Source organism: Panthera uncia (genome assembly GCF_023721935.1).
Source record: "Panthera uncia isolate 11264 chromosome B2 unlocalized genomic scaffold, Puncia_PCG_1.0 HiC_scaffold_24, whole genome shotgun sequence".
Lineage (NCBI taxonomy): Eukaryota > Metazoa > Chordata > Mammalia > Carnivora > Felidae > Panthera > Panthera uncia.
The window spans coordinates 74,765,107-74,787,007 of NW_026057580.1; positions in this window are offsets into that span (position 1 = coordinate 74,765,107).

The window sequence follows — 21,901 nt, forward strand, 5'->3', positions numbered from 1 at the left end:
ATAATAGGTGTGGTAGGCAAAATTATAAGGTTCATGACCTCTGTCATTCAATTAAACATTAACTGAGGTGCTCTTACGAAGGGATTTTACAGATGTAATTAAAGTCCCCAATTGACTGTCCTTAAAACAGGGAGATATTCTGGGTGGGGCTGACTCAACCAATGGAATCCTTATAAAAGAAGGCTTAGGTATTTCCTGAGCCAGATTCCAAATAGCAGCTAGGTCTACAAGAGCTGGGTTCTCCTTTCTCTGGATGTTCACTTTTGGACTAATGCCTATGGACAACAGCTTTGACCTGTGTCCATAGCATTCCATCCTGCCTGTGATCCTCCCTTCCTATCCACTGCAGTCCTATGAAATGTGGACTTGCTTAGCCAGCTCCCATAGTTATGTAAGCCAATTCCCTATAATAAGCAAATGAGTAGATATATGCATATATGGAATATACTTGCTATATATAAAACTTGATATATATATATATATATTACATATATATTTGTTATATACGTAAGTCTCTCTCTCTCTCTCTCTCTCTCTCTCTCTCTGTTGCTGGAGAGAGCCACATGGTGTGTCCAAGAATTAGAACAGAGTCTAGAAGCTGAGAGCAGCAAGTAAATGAGGTCCTCAGTGTTAGAAGCACAAAGAACAGAATGCAGTCAATGGCATCACTCAGTTTGGAAGCAGGAGCTCCAAACTCTAGAGTCTCCAGAAAAGAACTCAGCCCACACAATACCTTTATTTCACCATGTGATACCCTGAGCTAAAAACCCTATCATGACATACCACACTTCTGACATATAGATCCTTGCGCTAATAAATGGAGTGTTTTAAGATGCTACATTTGTGGCAATTTATGACATAGCAATTGCAAACTAATATGGAAACAATATGAGATTTGAGCACTGTAGTAGTCCAAGGAGAATGATTCCAGCACACATTAAACAAGTATGTTTTCATTTGCCCACCATCCATTTCTCCTTTCTGTGGTTATCCTAGAAGATCCGCCCTTCCTCTTTCATTGTGATTGGTATGGCGCTGACTCCACCCTTTACCTAAGGATGACGTAAGTCTGGCTAAAAAGATTCCATTAGAGCTTCCTTTGGAGCTATTGAGAAAGAGAAGTTCATTCAAAGACAAAGCCCACTAGATAAAACTATCACCAGAAAGTAGAGACTGAGAGATGGGGAGAGTCCTAATCCTGATGATATCGTTTGCCCTAATATCCAACCATACCAGAAAGTAGAGTCCCAGTGCTATTCAGTTATGTAAGTCAGTACATTTTCCCTTTGGCTTAAGTCAACACTGAGACCCAAAGGAAGCAACCAAGAGAAGTTTACAACCAAAAGAAGTCTGGGAAGATACAGCCTATGACCAAAAAACTCAAACTCTACATTTTCTCATGTATAAGAGTCTGAAAGAAAGTCTGAAAGAAATATAAACCACAGTTCAAAAATATAATCCAGAGTCCAAAACTAAAGATGAGCATGTATGGCTTCTACTACAGGAAAGATTATAATATGTGAACATCACTTCTTCAGGAAAGCTGTGGTGACATCTCCCACTGGGTCGGGTACACCTGTTACATGCTTTCAGGACATGTATACTTCCCCTTCTGCAGCACATTGCTATGATAACCAACAGATATTTGCTAACATAATTGCCGACTTGATGTCTGGCTTCCTCGAGCAGTCTTAAGTTCTGTGAGGGAAAGCACTGTGTCTTGTCCATCACTCTATTCCTGGGGCTGCCATATGACAGGTGCCAAAGGTAATATTGAATGAATGAGAGGAAACTAACATGTCTAGGGTTCATAAAAGAAAAACTTTCCTTTTTTAAAAAAATGTTTTTATTTATTTTAGAGAGAAAGAGACACAGAGTGTGAGCAGGGGAGGGGCAGAGACAGAAGGAGACACAGAATCCGAAGCAGGCTCCAAGCTCTGAGCTGCGGGGCTTGAACTCACGAGCTTTGAGATCATGACCTGAGCTGAAGTCGGACACTTAACCAACTGAGCCACTCAGGCCGGGTTCCCCAAGAAAAACTTTTCTTAACCTATCTGAGAGAGTTTGTGTATATTGCATGTGCTTGAAGTCTGAATTAGTTGTAATGTAATGTAAGTGAATTTTGTTTCATCACTATTCTTGAGATAATCTTACACAGATTAGCTTCAGATTTTCTTCCAGAAACTTCACTGAAATAAGAGCTAACACATGGAAACCATTTTACAAATTACAAAGTACTTTTCATATACATTAGCTTCCTTAATCCTTACAAAAGTTCTAGGAGGAAGGACCTGAGGCTCAAGGAGGCCAAGTGTCTTGCCCAGGGTCACACGCATATGGTGAGGTGGAGTCAGGCACAAATCCCAGTCTCTGGACTCCGAATTTAGTGCAATTCTTCCGAAGAAAATGAGCATGTGAGTCCACATTTGTTCTTCCTTAGCATTAGCCATTTCAATATTATTTTAAGCTGTGTGTGTGTTAAGCAAGATATGACTGAGAGCTGAAAGAAACAGGGAGCACACTGGAATTCAGCTATTCTAAATGATAGTGTTATATTTTATATTTTAGCCAAATGAGTGAAGCCCAGATGCATTCAAGCATGAGTGTGTAGGTGTGCATTGTCTTAAAGTGTGGAGAAAAAGCCTACTTAGTTGTTGAGATCAGTCAGAATTTCCCAGTCATATTTCGCCTTATCCCAGTGAAAATGCTTATTTTTATTTTGTTTTTGTAAAGACTGGTGTATATTTACTTGCTCTTTTATGAGAAAAATAAACTATGCTCTAGGAAGGAATCACTTTTGGGTACCAAGCCATTGCCTCCTTGAGGTTGCACGGTTAAAAAAAAAATTGTTTATGGGGGTGGGACCTGTTTTCTTCCTTTTATAATCGTCGTAATCCACCAGAAATAATATGTAATTCCGTGTCGCTCTACGGCTGTCCCACAGATGGATGGTGTAATATGTCTCTGTTTCCTCCAACCCTAATCACAATCCCCTACTTCTGTCTTCTGCACTCACTCACGGTCCCGTAAATGTCACTTGGTAATGTATATGAGTGTGCACGGACAGAGGTAAAGGGAATGCTCACGTAGTCCTGTCAGCGATGCACCGCCTTATGTCGTAAACAGTAAATCCTTTATGCTGAAAGCCTGTTCATTTTCACACCGTTAGCTTGTTCACTAACAGTTGTCCAGATTTTTAAATTCAGCCTCTTACACTAATCCTGCAACTGCTGGTCCCGGACAGGTGCAGGGATCAGACCGGCTCAGTTAAGTAAAACATCTGGCCCGAAAATGATAATAGGCTCTTTTTACTCCCTCAAGTCATAGGAGGAATGTGAAGTTTTCAAATATTAAATCACACAATTAGGCCCTAATAGTCACATAAACATATACATCCCCCTCTCCCCTCTGTCTGTCGGTTCTGTCTCTCTCTGTCTCTCTCTCTCATACACGCACACACAAACACACACATATGCAAACACACATATACACGGTAAGCAGCAATATTCTACTATTTATTTTATAAAACAAGACCTCTAAAGGGCAGCCAAAGAAACATGAGGATCTAACTCTGTGTGGACAACCTTCCAGCAGCTTTGTCTCTGGGCTTCAGCAGGTATTGTGGCACTGTTCTCATAAGGGCTTAAAGATAAGTTTTTGCAGGAAGCACAACACTAGTTCCAATGAAATTCTCAAGTCTTATGACTTTATGAGTTCAGAGCAAATGACTGCTGATTCGAGATGAGAAAGACGATACCTGAGGATGGGGTTATTGGATGGAAGGTCTTTTACCTCACCGCTGCCACTTAGAATCCAGGCATGGGCTCCAAATAGGATACATGCCTGACATTTATGATTCCTCCCAGCTCTAAATGTGTGTTGATGTTATGATTTCACCACTACGTGGTCGCGGACATGCTGGGTAGTTTTCAATAGGAAAATATAAGTATCACAAGGATTCCTGGTTTTCAGAAAAACGGAGAATTTCTTCAGAAAACATACTATCAGGTGGTTTCCCCAAGTACTCTCTCAGGGCTGAAGACAAAATTTCTGCATTTCTGGCCAGAGCCACCCACTAGAATTTTTACCACTCTCATTGCTCCATGAAGAGCAGTGTTTTTATGAACACAGATCAGCCAAGTTTGATTGGGCTCAGTTGTCAGGGAAAGGCTGGAGGGGGCATTAAAATGGAAGACTTGACCAGGGTCAGTGTGAGGGCAATAAAAACTGAAAAAGTAAATTTGCTTAGGGCTGGCCTTCCTGACACCAAAGATTAGTATATAATTGTGGGTGCAAAATGAGAATGCAGGAATTCTGGTTCAAAAAGTAAGAATTTCAAGATGGCAACAGCAGAGCATTAAACCAAGCATGGGGCCATTCTAAACACATGACCCCACGTGAGTGCATAGGTCACATGCCAACGAAGCTGGCCCTTCTGCCTCCTACAACCTCATGGCGTACATATCCACCAGACTGTGCACACTATGAGGTAATGAGAGTTACTTTTCAGCTCTGGAGCCCCAATATTACCTGGCACAGTGCCTGCCTCACTTTCATTCTCTGTAAATGTAGGATGGGCTAGATCTTGGTAGGAAATTTAGATTTTAATTGTTAAGTCATTGGTTAGCTGTTCTGAAGGGTGTGTGGCTCCTGGATGAGCAACCTCAGCATCACCTGAGAATTTGATAAAAATGTACATTTACTGGCCCCACTCCAATCCTACAGTATCAGAGACTCTGGCGGTGGAACCCAAGAAACTGTGTTTTAACAAACCCTTGAGGTGACTCTGATTATAGAATCCTTTGAGAACCACTGGATTAGGGAATAGTTAAAGGGAACTTTTAGTAGGGCAGTGGCAGGAGAAGGTAGGAGAAAGAAAAGATCCAGAAACATTAAGAAGGGAGGACTGCCCAGATATAATGACTAATTGGTGGCAAGGAAAGGACCCGTAAGATAACTCCTAAGTTTCTAGCTGTAGTGACTGCTTTGTTGGGGGTACCACTTACTGACACGAAAGAAGAAGGGTAAGGTCTCAGGAAACAGGAAGAATTTAGTTTGGGAATAAATGAAGACAGAGATCCTCACTCTCCATTCAGACCACTTGCCTGCCTTCAGCTGTCCAGAATCAATGATTAAAATACAACAACTATGTTTGTATTTTCTCTGAAATAACCAATTGGATATAATAAGGTTAGTGCCACCTCAACCTACATATATACCCTCATTACTTTGGGGACACCTAATCCCCCACCACAGAGGAAAATAAAACACTTAGAGTGGGAAGTGGTGAGAAAGGCTAGTTAGAACCAATTGTAACTCCTGGAGGAAAAAAAGTCAAGAAGAGAGAATGGGCTGGGGTATGAGTGAAGAGGAGACAGGAACTCTGTAGCCAAGGAGAACATAGTATACCATCATATATCATGTCATGTATCATACAATATGTCATTTATATATATATCCTATATAATATGAATAAAAATTTAAAAAAATGAAATAGTAGACTCAAAGAATATATTTGCAAAATGTGTATCAGATAAGCAATTTGTATCCCGAATACGTAAAGAACTTTCAAAACAAAATAATGAACAATCTGTCTCAAAAATAGGCAGAAAAGGGGCACCTGAGTGACTCAGTCAGTTAAGCGTCTGACTTCGGCTCAGGTCATGACCTCATGGTTTGTGAGTTCGAGCCCCGCATCGGGCTCTGTGCTGACAGCTCAGAGCCTGGAGCCTGCTTCAGATTCTGTGTCTCCCTCTCTCTCTGCCCCTTCCCTGCTCACACTCTGTCTCTCTCACTCTCAAAAATAAATTTAAAAAAAAAATGGGTGGAAAAATACTTCAAAAGAAAAGATATAGATGACAAATAAGCACAGAAAAAGATGTTCACCAGTATTAGTTACTAGTAAAATGCAATTAAAATACGATTAGATATCACTACAGACCTAATAAAATGGCTAAAAATAGACTGAAAATACCAGATGATGAGGTGATAATGCCAAATGTTGACGCAGAACAAGTGAAACCCTCATAAGTTGCTCATGGGAATGCAAAATGGTACAACTATTTTGGAAAATAGTTTGGTAAGGTCTTAAAAAGCTACACATAGAACCCAGAAATCCCACTCCCAGATATTACCCCCCAGAAATGAAAACATAATATTCACACAAAGACTTTTATATGACTATAGCAGCTTTGTTCATAATTACCCCCAACTTCAAACAACACAAAGGTCCACCAACCAGCTAATGGATAAAGCAGTTGTAATACATGCACACAATGGAGTACTACTCAGCAGTATATGGGAGTACATCCACTGATGCATACAACAAAAATGATGCTCAAAAACATTTTGTATTAACAGAATCCTGCTCTTTTTAACCAAAGGACCAGGAAAGGGGCAGCCCTGCAAGACAAAAGATTTTATACAATAAATGTTCTATTCCAATCAAATGGCCAGAAAAAAACCTTGGCCCATCTCCACCCATGCTAGCAAATGTCGAGTAAAGAGCCTACACTTTCACCCTCCACAGACTGTAATGAAGTGCACCAACACTCTACTAGGGTGGTGTCAGAGAAGGTCACGTAGGGGGCCAAGAGTCTCACCTCCACCAGATAGTATCGAAGCCCCTACCCGTAGTGTCAGTGGAGACCACATGGAAAACCTGGACTTTTATCCTCACTAGGCATTATTGAGGCATTTGGGTGTCATCAGAAAAGGCTTGGTGGTGAGTCAGGACCTCACCATCACCCAATGATGAGGCCACCTCCAACATGGGACCAGTCAAGACCAAATGGAGAGACAGAACTCCCTCTCCCACGGGGAGACTTCCCCGTGAAGGCCAAGTAGGAAACCTGGAATTCTATCCTCACCTGATGATAACAAATTGTTTTCCTGACAAAATGGTGTCAGAGAAAGCCAATGAAAACAGAAGACCTGAATTTTCATAACACAATACCAAAAAGTCAAGGTTTTAATTTTAAAAACCACTTGTTAGGGGCACCTGGGTGGCTCAGTCGGTTAAGTGCCGGACTTCAGCTCAGGTCATGATCTCACAGTTTGTGGGTTCGAGCCCTGTGTCAGGCTCTGCGTGGACAGCTCAGAGCCTGGAGCCTGCTTCAGTTTCTGTGTCTCCCTCTCTCTCTGCCATTCCCCCACATGCCCCTCTCTCTCTCTATCTCTCTTTTTCTCTCAAAAATAAATAGGCATTAAAAAAATTAAAAAAAAAACTACTTGTTATACCAAAACCCAAGAATATACCAAGTAGAATGAAAAAAGACAATTAACAGACACCAACACCAAGATGACACAGATATTAGGGTTATTAATGACTATATACACATGTTTAAGTCCATCAAGCTACACTGAAATGGAATGCATTTTATGTGAATTTTGCCTCAAAACGGACTTAAAAAGGCAAACTCAAAATGAAATGCACAATATTTAAAATTATTTTATTTAACAGTTTAAAAAAGACTTTTGCTTTCCCACTAAGGACTAGCTGATTGAACACACTTCATTACTTTAGAAAAATCTTTGTTTAATACTTTGTGATACGACAGTTGCAAGGTCTTTTCTATATCCAATTGCATTTGGTTTAAATCTCAGGTTTTCACAACAGCTAGACTTTGTCAGAACTGAATATAATCATCAACTCTGTCACTTGGCACTCGTACTTGCATTATCAGTATCATCTTCCCCCCATATTTATTTTTTTTCTACTCGAGGGGGCAAGGATATTTTTACGTCCTTATCCCTTTGATTTCATAAGTCAATAATGCAGTTCCCAGGTCCGCTTAACGGAATCACAGCAAAATGACCTACAAGTGAATAATTGAATGAAAGAAGCTCTACTCTGAGCCTCTCTGTTGATGGAACTCTGGTCTTTCCCTCAGAATACCCTGCATACCTAATACAACATATGGACTGAGCAAGGGTGCATGTGCCATTTTGTATGTTAAATACCAGTAAAGCATAATTCTTATGTTTAGGTAAGATTTTAGCATTAATATAGTATGGTTTTTTTCCACACCTCGATGGATTGTCTTAAACACCCCAGGTACATGAACCACCACACTGGAAACCACTAGATTAAACTATTAAAAAAAAAAAAAAAAAAAACCACCCAGATACCCTCCCAACACTCTATGACTTACTAGGACCTTGACCAGTTTGAATTGGATGAGATTATCTTTTGAAGAGGAAGACTTCCTGTCCATCTATTCTTGTTTATGAAAATTTATTTCTTTGGACATTTTTCCATGGGAATCTAAGGTGCCTGTGTGATAAATTATGAGATGAGCCCTTACAGCATCTCTTTCAGCATGAATAGTATCATTAAGACTTGCCACTTCTTCACTCAGAAGAATATGTCCTCATATTATAATATCTTCCTAAATGACGTGTGGATATTCTGTTCCACAAAACATATTGAAGCCACTCAATATTCCTAGCCATGAAATAGCAGTAGAATCACAGAATCACCAAGCATTTAGAACTGGAACAAATCTTAGGGGTCAGGAGTTTATAGCACTTTGTCACTGTCCATGTCCACATTCTAAATGATGATTTTGAGGTGAAAGGCCCTTGTTCAAGTGAAAGCTCTCAAATAACCCAATCCTCAGACTTCATGAGCTTTTAAATCTTGAATCGTCCACAATCCATGCATAATAATTAGTCTAATATTATACATTTGTTTCTGTTCCTGTATTTATTTCCATGAAATCAGAATATATGGATTTTTTCCCCTTTGGCAAGACAGAGATTGAGAAAAAGAAAAAAGGCAGTGGGGGGATTCCAACTTCTTAGTGTAATGAAGTATTGTAACTGGAATGTTTCAGTTGTGGCACCCTGGGGAAAGCTGGTCTCCAACTTGAGAGTGTGAAGTATTTTACGAACAGTGTAAAGAAAGCAGATGTATTGGCAAGAAAGCGTCTGCTTCTCCCAGCTGTGTGTTTTTTTAACTTAAAAACAAGAGAGACACCCCAAAAGCAACCGGCTTCTTGAATGTGAGATATAATATTGGTCATCTGTTTGTTGATATGTATTTTATGTATTTTCAACAAATAATTATACTATTTATTATATATTTTAAACAAATAAATACACTATTTCCAGTGGGAGGCATTTTTTTTCATTTTCATGTATATTTACCTTAACAATTAAAGATAAACTCCTATTAAACAATAGTAACATAAAATGATCACATGTATGCAACCAAGGCAATCCTCTAAATCTCCAATTTAGCAATTTGGTATTTCAATTTTTCTACTATACACAATTTACCTACCTCACATTGTAATTTATATGTGACTCTGAGGTGTATTTTTAAAATTTATGTTATTTCATTCATCTACAGGTTGATATTTTTGAAAATTTTAAATGTTTATGTTTTAGAAAGACAGAATGTGTGAGCAGGAGAGTGGCAGAGACAGAGGGAGACACAGAATCCGAAGCAGCCTCCAGGCTCTGAGCTGTCAGCACAGAGCCCAACACAAGGCTCGAACTCATGAACCACGAGATCATGACCTGAGCCAAAGTTGGATGCCTAACCGACTGAGCCCCATGCGCCCCTAAAAATTGATATTTTTAATGAGAACATGGAAGTCCGTTCTCTTAACACCAGCATTTCGCCTGGTAAACTCTTTACCTTTGTGTATTTAGATTACAAATTGCTTTACGTCCTACAAGATACAATTATAAGCAACATTCAAATATTCCCTTACTGCTTCCAGTCTTCTTCTCAGGTGGAATTCTTCAATTTCAATCAGCTCCAGTCCTTCTGCTAACATGGCTCTGCTGGTGATGGGAAAACCCAAAGGGAGTCTGTGCAGCCACAAGCCAAGTTCTGTAAGGGAGGCCTGACAATTGTCCCAATTCCCTTGTTTTCACCCCCGCAAGGTAGACATTATGAATTCTTGGTATCAATCTAATTTAGCATCCAAGGCATAGAAAACTTTTTTCTATTATATTATAATGCATGGAAAGTAAGCCAGCATAATTTCTAAACAAAGAGTAGCTTTTATTATGAAAATTGTGAATATAATGTTTTCCTCCTTTATTGCAGTATAGAATATATCCTTTAAGAAAGGCGTTCCTTGGATGGAGCTTGCTTCCCATGAAAACGACAAATTGTTGCTTCATGATGTAAGAGGGTCTCATGTCTATTGGGATTTGTCTGGGGATTCTCATAAAAAGTTTATGAAAATGTAATATTATTCTTTAATTCATTTGCCCATTCATTTATCATCTTGGGAAGTTCCAATGAACTTTTTGAGTTTGTTTCATATTTGTACTTTAGTTAGGGACATAATTATAATGGACAACCTTCTTTTTATTTTCTCTGGAAAACTGCTATGCATTATTTACCTTTGTCATATTTATTACCTTCAACAGTTTCTGACTGCATCTGGATTTTCTCTTAAAACCTCAAATTTTCATTCTCTCATTCTGGATTAGGCTAGTAAATTTGTCATGATCTTCATGAAATGCATTTCATCCTTCTGTAGGAAATCATCATCCTACAGTAAACCAAGAAAAAAACTCCGTATTTTTTCTGACTCAGATCTTTTCTGGAATAAGTCTAAGAAGTCACTGAGGTCATGACTACAAGAAGAAACAAAAATATTACTTGTGTCTACCTATCCCTCAGCTTCCTACTCAGAAACCCAAAGTCACCAGTATCACATTCCTGTGTGCTCTCCACTGCCATTTGATGTAACAAAAGTAAGTAATGATAAGATTAAACTACTCCACATTATTCCTAAGAGTACGGTTTAAGAAAACAGATCTATTGATCGGCCTGCACGACCAGCCTTCATCTCTCAGTCGGGTCTGTGCCCACTACCACCTGTCCCTTTGTCTTGGATGGGCAATGGGATTCCTCAAGCCAGCTGAGGGTTGTGCATTTATTTGGCATGATTCTGGACTGCCGCTGCTTTGAAAAGGCTGGTTATAAGTGACGATGAGACATCAAAGTGGAAATATCCTGGACATCTACAAATATGGAGTCAGAGCCCATCTGGGAACACAGAGCTCAAGTTCTGAGACATGAAAGCACAAAGACATGAGTTCAAAGCATGAGAAAGCATTAAACTGTTGAGGTAGAAAGCACTATCTGAGGATGGGAGAAGAGAGAAGGAAAGAGAAACAGACACAAATGAACTGGAAAGGTTGGAGCATAACTAGGAAAACCCAGTGTCACTTGAGCCCAGAGAAGAAGGCCTCGAGACTGATGATTTACCTTATCAAGTAATTCAGATAGTGCATGTCAAATAAAGTGACCTCCAAAAGGCCATTAAATTTAATATCTGGGACATCTATGAATGACTCTATGTAAATTTCAGTGATGAGGTACTTGTGAGTACTCACATAATATTCTCTTCCATACAGACATGTTAAAGAAAAAAGAAAGGTAATTTTTTATTCTTTCCAAGAAAGAAAAAAATAACGTTCAGAAGTTAGTTATCTGGGCAAAGGAAACAAAGTCAGAGCTGAGAGAATTGATTGAATATTTTCTCTGATTTGCTAGGAAGCCCTCCCTGAGACCCCCAGCAACACCATCGTGCCTTGAACCGTGTGGCTCATCACACGCTGCTCTATTCTCAGTGACTCAGTGGACTGGGCTGGAGTCAGAGGCCTGGGGCTCATTTCTCTTTTGATCTAGCAGTGTCTGATCCAGAGAAGGAGTGCATTAAATATTTATGCAATAAATGAATGAATGACATGCCTACAGATTGGCATGGGGGGAAACAAAGGTGTCGATGCTACCTCGCAAATCTCAGTGTGTTTTATGCAAAGGCTTTTCAACCATAATATCCACATTGCCAGGATTATTACATTTGCTTAGATTTGATAGGCTCCTTTATGAAAGATTTTCATTCGTATTCACACACACACAAAAACCAAAACCCACACATCAATAAGTGCTGATACTAACCAGCCCATCTTCCCCTTTAACTGGCAGTATTCACAGTCACTTTATTGTGTGAAATAATGTTGTTTCCTCCTCCCTTTATGTTGCTTATGTCTGACCTTCCATTAAAAGTTGCTTAGAAACTGCTTAGCAAATAGTTAGTGGTGCTCCTCGCTGACAACTTCCTTTTGTGACTTCTCGGCTATTCTATCAGTCCGTTCCCTTTCCGTAAGTGTTTTTAGGCTTCTTTTCATCTTCTTTCAACAGACAAGACTAAAGCCCAACATTTTCCCTCCATTGAAAGGAAACATTCACAGCTTCTGAAGCTTTGCTACGCTTCATACAAGCAGCCTCCCTACACCTGCCAGTTAAGGGAAGAGTAGATTAGCAGAGCTTCCGTGGGCTTTTGATTTTTAGTAATGGCTTTGCACAGTGTGCTTAAACAAGTCATAAAGTTAAAAAAAAAATCGCAAAAATGTAAAGTCCATGGTGCTCACTGAAATCAACCAGACTTGGAGGACATGGTATCAGAGGGCATGGGGCTTCCTTTTACAAACAGCAAAGATTAATTCACATTCTTCTGTGAACGCAAGCCAAGTTAGAATCTGCAAACAGAATTCTGCAAGGGCCAAGGAATGGGACTGTCCTCAAGACTGCCAAATGCAGAATAAATTACTCCTCTCCACTATCCTCATCTCAACACTTTTATTGCACCCTTTATTATATGCCTACTATGGGTTAGGTAATATTCTGGAGTCTAGACGGTGAGTGGCAGAAGGAGAGGCACAGTACTTGCTTACAAGGAACCTATAATCATGGGTAGGGAGGGGACAGAAGATACAGTGCACAACTCTAAATGCCTGTCTGTGCTATGCTGGCTCTGTGAGCAAAGCATTGTAGGAGCAATGGGAATAATACTAGGAAGGGGAAGTAAAAGTGGAGGGGGTCAGAGAAAACTTCATGTTGATGACCAACTCAAACGAAGCTTGCATAAAGGGGATTCCGCGAGGTGAAAGCCATTGTAGAGACTTCAGCGGTGCGTGTGGAAGAACAGAGGGGCAAGCACACCAGTTTCCCTTGCGATTGGACCACGATAGTGGTAACGCATTGATCGTCAGCCTTTGATCCAGCCAGCAGAAATGTTTCCTTCACACGCTGCCTTCCTCCGCGGTATTGTGGGACCCGGGTAAATAAATCATTCAGGTGATGGTGTATTTTGTTGATATTTTTGCTACCCAAACCGGCACAGATAATATGACAGTGACATTTTTTTTTCAGATTTTTGAAAATATTTATATGAAGTTATTATCAAGCAAGAACATGTTGCATACTATCCCGTTCTGAAGACCCTGAGGAAGAAATTTCTTCCTGATCTCAGTATTAGGAATGGTTGTGCTTCCCCTGAACAACTGGGCATTCAATTAAATTTTCTCACTGACGGCTAATAACTTTAACATCACCACTGGGCTAAATGGCAGCAAGTAGGGGCATCTGGGTGGCTCAGTCAGTTATGCGTCCATCTCTTGATTTTGGCTCAGGTCATGATCTCACAGCTCAAGAGATTGAGCCCCGCATCGGCCTGCTTGGGATTCTCGCTCTCCTATCTCTACCCCTCTTCCGCCCTCTCTCTTTCTCTCTCTCCAAAAATAAATATATAAACTTTAAGAAAAATGTTTTTGAGTAGCAGCAAGTATATATAATCTATTGTATATATTGCTGTGATAGTTTAATCCTGGCTGCATTTTACATACCTATGCTTTCTTGCTAGTCTTAATTTCATTTCATTTTCTATTTTATGCATCCTTTAAATCCTTTTGAAACAAAGTAGAATATATATGAATGAAAAATAAAATAAATATATTTAACCACATATACAGTTAATGGATCATGTTTACTGAAAATAAGTATGTTCAATTAAGTCATAATTACCCAGAAAAACGGAAGAGATATAATAACTGGTTTAAAGCCCACCTGTCGAGAAGTTGTTACACAAGAGCACCTTACATTCTTGATGTTGCTTTGTTACAACCCTAATATAAACAAAGTTGGAAATTCAAGGTTATTACCTAACCCATAGCTTTTTGTGACTATAATTCTAAGTGTCTACTATTTATAACAGAACTTTAAATAACTAAGTTATTATGAAGCCAGTTATCAGAAGAGAGTAATTTTCAACAACCTGTCTAAGAAGGTGAATGAGCTTTGAGAAGCCCTGCTATTTTTATTCTGGACACTTTATGGAAACCAATTCTAGGGAGCCATTATTCCAGTATTTCCATCACATATTAGTGTTCTGCCATTTTGTCAAATCCATAAACTTATGTCTGCATTTGTCTTTCTAAAATTAAAGACAAAAGTTATGTAAATTTGGATGAACACAGCAATCTCCAGAATAAAATGAAGAGTTTTCCAGAAATGCTTATGCTTTTGTTTAAAATCCTCCTTTCCACATTAAAAAAAAATGCATTTGCCTCTCAAATCTTTCCCTCCAATTTTATTTGCCTATATTCAAGACAGTCACATATTAAAAAATTTTTAGCTCTCCATAATTTCCAGAAGCAGAAGCAGAAGAGTTTTTCTGTGAAGACTTCCCTATATAGAGAGATTACTAGAGCTTTCAGCTTTTTCACTTTATTGATGAAAAAGAGAAGGGAGCAGCCATTCATTAAGCACCTACCACATGGCAGGTGTTTTGCCAAGTACTTTGTATACATTATCTGTCTTAATCCTCACAGTAACCCTATGAGGAAGGCAGTTTTATCCCTATTTTATAGCTCAGGAAACCCAAGCTCAGGGAGGTTAAGTAACTTGCCCTGGGTCACCCAACCACTGGATAGATTATGACCTTGGCTCTGTCTGACTGCAAAGCACTTGGCCCTTCCACAAACCATGCCACCTCCCACCTTGCATATGCTTTGCAAGACCTTTTCTCTTTTCACCCTGATATTTTAACCTCGTTCATAGATTTTTCACTTTGAATTGCACAAATCTTCAATCAGGGTCCTTTTCTGGTGAGTTTCACGGTCTTTTTATTTATTTAAGCCATTTTTTTTTCACCGAGGAGACAAATTTCTCCCCTTTTGGGACATTTTAGATCATTATTCACTATCAAATATATGTCAAGGGCCCCAGTAATGTAATTTAAAAATTTAAGCTTTTGGGCACCTGGGTGGCTCAGTCAGTTAAGCGTCCAACTTCAGCTCAGGTCATGATCTTGTAGTTCATGAGCTCAAGCCCCACGTTGGGCTCTGTGCTGACAGCTCAGAGCCTGGAGCCTGCTTTGGATTCTGTGTCTCCCTCTCTCTCTGCCCCTCTCCTGCTCACACTCTGTCTCGCTCTCAAAAATAAATGAACATTAAAAAAAAATTTTAAGCTTTTAATAATTAGCACCAAGTTAAGGGAAAAATTATATTATAGCAGTTGAATAAATGGAGAGGTTTTCATTTTTCATTTTATTCTCCTTTTCTAGATGTCTATTGTTGCATAACGCATCACTTCAAAACAACAACAACTCTATTATACCTCAAAATTTTTTGGTTCAGGAATTTGCGTAGGGCTTGCTTCACCGCCCCATTTTTCTGCTCCACGTGGCTTTGGCTGATTACTGGGTGACATTAAGCTGGATAATTGGTTGACCTGGAGACTCCAGGACAGTTTCACTGAGAACTGGGTCCTGGTGGGACGGATGAAGGGTTCGGATGTGTTGAGAATGGCAACTGAAGCGTCTACACTAGCCTCTTGCTTTTGGTGGTCTCAGTGTTGTCAGACTTTTTTATAGAGTGACTCAGGGCTTTCAGAGCAAGTGTCACAAGAGACGGGAAGCAGAAGCCACTGACCTCTTAAAACGTAGGCCTGGAGCCTGACACAGCATTTTTTTTCCACCTTATACTATTGTTCAACAGTTACATGCCTATCCCAAACCAGCAAGAGGGAATATTTACCTCACTTCTTGATGGGAGGAGCACTAAAGATTTTGTGACCAACTTTATCTCAATCATTTTGATATAAAATATCTACTTCAAGAGCCTGATAACATAATATAGATTTTAAAGCTCTCTATTGATAGCCAGCATTGCCAAAGCGTTACTAGAGGGCTAGCCTAAAAAATGGAAGGTAGTCAAACTGTCAAACAAGACAAAGGAAACATCAAAGTTTTTTGAAAAATCAGTAAGTTCTTCTTCAGCACAAGGACATCTGGAAAAATCTATGAAAATAAAAATATTCTCCAACTTCCAAACTCACTGCAGTTTGAAGAAACAGTAAATGAAGTTTTTGAATCTCATGAAATACCATAACTCTCATGCTAGTTATTCATTTCTACTCTCTTTATCTAATCTATCAGGTGACTTACAAACCAAATACTAGCCTGGTTTTTTTTTTTTTATGTAGACTTGGCAAAAATGCTTACTGTACAAGAAGCATAAGGCTGATTTTTAAAATTTGTTGTTTCTATGGCAGAAGCTGCTGGCTTTACAAAAAGGTCTCCTTGCCATTTCCTTCATGGTAATAGCCATGGCGGGCACATAGCCATCTAAGTAAAGGGTTGGCAGTCTGGCTGTCTATTTTGTAAATGAAGTTTTATTTAGGTACAGCCATGCCCATTCCTTTGCTATTGTCTAGGACTGTTTTCAAGCTACAGTGGCAGAACTGAGTCTGGATCATAAAGCCTAAAATATTTGCTGTCTAGTCCTTAACGGAAAAGGTTCTTGGCTACTGTTGCAGGCTGTGGTTTCCCAGCCTCCTTTGTAGTCAAGCCCGGCCATGGGACGAAGGCCTCGCCAATGAGTAGAAGTGGTGTGCCACTTTACACTGGCTTCCTGGGACAATGAGGACCCCTCCTTTTGCCAGCGGCACCCGGATATGACCCACGAAAATAATCCCCTAGGGGATGGCAAAAAAAATAAAGTGAGAAAACCCTGGGTTCCTGAACAATCACGTGGAATAGAAAAATCCACCAGCTTGGATCACTTTCCTTGAATTTTCTCATGAAAAGTAAACTAATCACTGTAAAGCACTAAAATAGTGTTAGTATCCTTATTAACGCAATCAGGTCTTATTCTATCTAAGATAGCTTCACATTAGAACTACCAAGAAATCCTACAAATTAACACTTTAAAAATCGATCAAAATAGTAGTCATTAAACCCAGGAAAAAAGTTTCCTTAAACTCATTGTTTTCATATATCAAAGAGGAGAAGTTGGGGGTCTTTTGTCCTTCTAAAATGGTTTATACGATGAAAAAAAGCACAAAAACCAAAGTTGTAATTAAACATTACTCTAAACCCTACCACTTTGAAAAAAAAGAAAAAGAAGCTTTTTTACTTAGTTACATTGCATAAAGAGGCTTTTACAGATCAGATTCACACCTTGTTTTAACAGTGGCCCTTACAGCTACTTTGTAAATGTAGGCAAAACAGAAATCCAAGGGGGAATCTGCTCAGGCACTTATAACTGTGTTTTCACATCAGCTTTAGTGTCTTCACAATAAACTTTCTCATTTTTTCCCAGCTTTTCACATAAGATTAAGGAATCTATCTCATCCATAGATAATCAGAATGATTTTGACATAAGTAACAAGTAATATTTTGGACATTTGTGCAAATAACAGCAATCATCTACTACAACCCAGGGGGTAAAGTCAAAAGGCCATCTCCAAATGGTGGTTGAGGTGCCAAACATCCTATGTTTCTCTCAATTTTGTCATTGTAACAACTTAATACATAAAGTTCCCCTATTTTTCCCATTCCTGGTTTGGTTCCTTGCTCTTTTGAGGTGTTGGAAAACCATCAGAGAGATAAATACATAAATAGATCCTCGGAACTCCACCGTCAAATCTCAACGGTTAACCAGTAATTAGAAATCCAAATGGAGCTCAAAAACCTTGCTGGGTTAAGTCGGGAAGAGCCTGGACATCCTTAAGGTCTGTAGATTTTATTCTTTATGGCTTTATTGTTAGACTCATACACCATTTCCTTGAATGCCAAATTTAGGCATCCTTCCTAATTAATGATCTTTTCAAGCCCTTTTCAGAAGCCATTGGATTTTGATTAGCCCACAAAGGAAGGTTTTCTCTCCTGGGCACATAGTTCTCTGTCTCCTTAGCAGTTAATTGAGTAACAGAATAATGGTTTCCTTACAGGGAGGCTTACAGGCTGCACAGAAGGGTTGATGCCTCTTTAGTCTCTGGGAACTGTAGTGACATTCAATAATGCTTGGTAAATTTAAGCTGAGAATTAGAGACCCAACTGATGTATTTGGACATATCTTAATCTGATGTTTCCTGAGCAGCTGGCCCAGTGAAAGGATACGTACGCTGCTCAAGGCCTCTGTTTTTTTTCTAGGTGAATTTTTCATTACACTCCTCTTCCTGGGCCTCATTACCACGTAGAAAGAGCCAGAAATAGCTGCTTCTTTGAGAAATAAGATAATGTCTATTTTTACAGACCAAACTTTCCTGTGCAAAGCACAAAGTCTACAAGGACTTCCAAGTTCTCAGGAAAAATTGGTGTATATGCACACGTGTGTGTGTGTGTGTGTGTGTGTGTGTGTGTGTGCATTCCTCTCTCCCAATGGTATATGCTCTCTTAATAGTATGTAGTCATAACTATATGCTTTATCTATAGCTCTACCTATTTTTTAGCTGTACCTACATATTCTATCTCTGCTCCCTCCTTAAACCCACTATGTAACACTAAAAGGGATTTTTAAAATTAATCCACAAGTAGGAAAAGAGACAATAGTTAAGATGTGTCAGTAACATTGGAAAAATGGGAAAATGAATGGACAAATGGGCATTGTCTTCGAATAGCCAAGAAAGCCTAACTGAAGTGCTAAGAGTGAAGTGCTGATGGATGCAAGCCCAAGAAAGTTCAAAACTTGGAGCACGGAGGACTGAGGAAGGCACTACAGGTGAATGGTGGAGTTGAAAAATGGAGGATCTGGTTGAATATATGCATTGCCTCAGTCCCTTCTCCTGCCAACCAGATATTCAAGTACCTGTCCTTCTCCATTTTGGCAGGAGAAAGGATTTTATTTTACAAAGACTTTTTACAAAGTGGACCAGATTTGGTCCACTCTCCAGAACTGCCCCAAGAGTACTGAGCCCCAGTAACATACCCTTTATTGTCTCCTTTCCCTTCCCTGTCTCACTTTCTCACTTCCCAACTGAGAGGGGGGCATTCCCTGAGATCAACTCCCAAATAAGCTACTTGCACTCACATCTTTGTCTCAGGATCTGTTTTTATGGGAACTCAGCTAATACCAGTACTTTACCCTATGAAGGAAAGTATCTCTTTGCTGATTTTTAATTTGCACCTTATGGTGACTCTTGTACATTTAAATTTTATGTATGAATTTAGTGAGGCTAAAAATCTATTTTAGAAGAGATGAACAAGTCTGCATCTCTACAAATCCATTAGAAAATGTAAATAAGCATGGAAATAATACAGAAAAATCTTTTTAAAGGAGAAGTGGTTAATGTATTGCATGTACAGGGAAGATTTTCTAGGATCCCTTCATCAGGGTAGCCTGCCTCCGTTGTCATTGCCACAAGCAAAGCTCTAATTGCCTAGAAGCAAAGCCTAGAAGCCTTTGAGAAGCCTGAATAGGAATGTGGGAAAGGTAACTTCCTGCTGCTGGAAGCTTTAAAGATATGTGAGAATGAGTCTGTGCTTTCTATGAGCTATGTGCTATCAGAAAGAGTATCATAAGATAGTGTGAGATCGATTCCTTATTTTGTTTCAGAAATGCTGTAAATTCATCAAGGAAAAAAGTGATATCTCAGAAGGTCGAAAAGTATGAGTAGATTTTTTTTATCTCTAATGTTGAAATAGAGAATAATATTCTAAGAGTTACAAATATCATAAAGTCATTGAGGCAGCCAAGTACCATATGGTTGAAATACTAGTCAGGTCATATTTTATCCAGCCGGCATCCATGCCCCTATCTTCCCACTGCTATTTTTGATTTGAGAAATTATACATCCCCATTTTGTGTTGTAATGGTGGAATAGTAAATCCACGTGTTGCCATCCCAAACAAAAAAGAGTCCCAGGTCTTATCTGCCAAATCCTACCTCCAACACAAATGAGACTTAAGCTTGGTTAGTCAACAGATAATTACAGTCATTCAGGAGTATTTTGGCAAAAAGCCATGCACACTTCCATCAACCAACCGTTCTCCTATTGCAAAATAATTCCTAGGTGGAGAGTGAATACCTGAACAGAGGACACAAGTCAGTCATGACACCCACTGCAGTCACCATGGATTAGGGGTTTTCTGATTCCCTGTCACAGAAGTACTTCACCATCAATGTTTTCATTTTTTAAATTAATTTATTTATTTTGAGAGAGTGTGAATGGGTTAAGGGCAGAGCGGGGGAGAGAGAGAGAACCCCAAGCAGCCCGATGTGGGGCTCAAACTCATGAACCATAAGATCATGACCTGAGCTGAAATCAAGAATTGGATGTGTAAGTGACTGAGCCACCCAGGTGCCCTCACCATCAATGTTTTTAACTGACCTATACAATAAGGGATTTTTCTGTGAGCTTTGGCATACCCAATGCCCAGCAGAGTCAAATAGACGCTTAAAAGGCACTTGATAAACATTCATTTGATTGAATTGAATGCATGAAATTCTTATTAATAGTGTAGTTTCTTAATAAGATTGAATACATGTTGAGTGGATTTCTAATATCTTTTATAATTTTTTAATGTTTATTTTATTTATTTTTGAGAGACAGAGAGAGATAGCGTGAGCAGGAGAGGGCAGAGAGAGAGAGAGGGAGACCCAGAATATGAAGCAGGCTCCAGGCTCCAAGCTGTCAGCACAGAGCCTGATGCGAGGCTAGAACTCACAAGCCATGAGATCGTGACCTGAGCCGAAGTCGGACGCTCAACCAACTGAGCCACCCAGGCGCCCCATCGAATATCTTTTATAAATAAAAGGTATTGTTATCCCCTTTGACTTTTGGTGGGGGTGGGGGGGTGCTGGTGTACTTTATTGATGGTACATGACAAGGTAGAGCTCCCCAAAACCCTCCCCTTCTTCAGGGGGTCTGGGATGCAAGTTGTTCAATGATCCCTTCATTGATCCCCTTTGGCTTTTAGATTTATTTCTTTTTATTTTTTTTTTAATGGTTATTCATTTTTGAGAGAGAAACTGAGTGTGAGCAGGGGAGGACAGAGAGAGAGACACAGAATCAGAAGCAGGCTTTGCTGTCAGCACAGAGCCCGAGCGGGGCTCAAACTCACAAACCGCAAGATCACGACCTGAGCCGAAGTCAGACACTTAATGGACTGAGCCACCCAGCAGTCCCTAGATTAAATTTTTATTAACTAGACTTTCTGTAATAGTTGTTAAACTTTGAACAATCAATATCCACTTATTTTAGTGCAAGATACCAAACAACAGTAAGACATCCAGCCCAAAAAATTTAGACTTGCTCAGTAGTTATTGTTTCAAGTTTAAATCATGTGTTGTAAAGAAAAAAGCCGAAACTAAGGAACCAAATGTTGAGTCTATTGACCTTGAGTAAAATTTCCCAATTTCATACCAAGGATATAATGGTGCTGACCTGAGTTAGAAATGCCTGACATTGCTTTCTTGTCCATTCTCCCTTAATACGAGGTTACTAAGCAACACCTTCACATAAAACAAAGTACGTGGGATCAGATTTGTGCCCACGACTCCTGGCAAAGACTGCGATATGTAATAATGATGAATTGTGCTTTTCACTGATCTTATACAATATAAGAATTTTCTTTTCAAGACATTTCAAGGTGATACTACCTCTGTATGCCTAAGTTGATTCATCTCTGAAATATCTACTGAAATATTTTTCACAAGCCTCATATAACATTGTTAAACAATGGAAAACCGAGGGTGCTTATACAGGAGTCTAGAGACAAGCAGAAGGTAGAAAAAAGAAATAAATGAATGTTGAAGATGACTTCATGCCAAGTATGGTGAAAGGACTGCATATTAATTATTC